Genomic DNA, 1,297 nt, shown 5'->3' with positions numbered 1-1,297 from the left:
GAAGAAGAAGGTTCCGTTTAACTTTTATACAAAAGGCAAGGCTGAAGTGGTTCTCAAGGCCATCTTCTCCTTGTCTGTGTTACTCAGTGAGTCCTCCCTTTAGGGACCACACAAGTGCTTCACCAGGAAAGAAGCCCAGTACAAGGTACTGACTTGTGGGTTGAGGTTGGCTGCAGTGCAGTGCTCCATACACTGAATGGCCTTTGCCAAGTATTTCCCAGCCTTTAGTCTCTGTTTCCACAAAACAAGAATTAGACCAGACAGCCTAAGGGTTCCTTTCTCAGCTTCAACACACTTCGAGTCTATGAACCATCAATCAGACCTACCATTCATTCAATTCTACTGTTCTCTCTGGCCTATGTAAAGTAAGTTATGACTAGGACTTCTTAAGGAGTCATGGCTTAGGCCATTGATATTTTAGAGCCAAACTAGACACTCCAGTTTCTGTCATCCCATTTGCTTTATGGGATTGGTGACCCATGACTAATATGAACTTTAGAAAACCTTGTCCCCTTTCTGGCTGCACCACATCTCCTTCCCTCCATATTGTACTGTATACCCCTACTCAGTCTCACCCTCAACCCAGAATGTCAGCCTGATAACCCTTAGGATCAACATTGTCCCTCTGGATTACTCTTTCACAAATGCTTCCCAAGCAAATCTACAAGCCTCAGAAAATCCCTTCTCTCTGTGTCTCTGTTTCTTCATTTGTAAAACTGTAGAAACTGGTCCCCACCTCATACAGAAGAACTAGGGCAAGGACAGAAGGTGCTGAGCAAGATTGCAACCCCATAAGAAGAACAATATCAACTAACTGGACCACCAGAGCTCCCAGAGACTAAACCAACAACCAAAGAGTATACTTGGAGGGATCCATGGCTCCAGATACATATGCAGCAGAGGATGGCCTTATCTGGCATCAGTGGGAGGGGAGGCCCTTAGTCCTGTGGAGGCTTGATGCCGCAGTGAAGGGGGATGCTAGAGTTGTGCGGTGGAGTGGGTGAGTGGGTGGAGGAGCACCCTCATAGAGGCAAAGGGGAAGGGGGAGAGGAGGAATGGGATGAGGGGTTTGTGGAGGGGTTACCGGGATGGGGACATCATTTGAAATGTAAATAAATAAAATAATTACTAAAAAAATACATTAAGTAAAATATCATTTTCATTAGAAGTATTGCAGAATTTTTTAAAGCATGTGGCCAAGAGCACTTGTTAAGGTCTCGGCATTTACTCAGCCTCGCTGCCTTCACAGACTGTGGTTTATACCTAATAGCACCAGGTGGTTTCAACCTAAATCAGA

This window comes from Mastomys coucha, unplaced genomic scaffold, assembly GCF_008632895.1.
Source record: "Mastomys coucha isolate ucsf_1 unplaced genomic scaffold, UCSF_Mcou_1 pScaffold5, whole genome shotgun sequence".
NCBI lineage: Eukaryota > Metazoa > Chordata > Mammalia > Rodentia > Muridae > Mastomys > Mastomys coucha.
Note: the sequence above shows the minus strand (reverse complement) of the source record.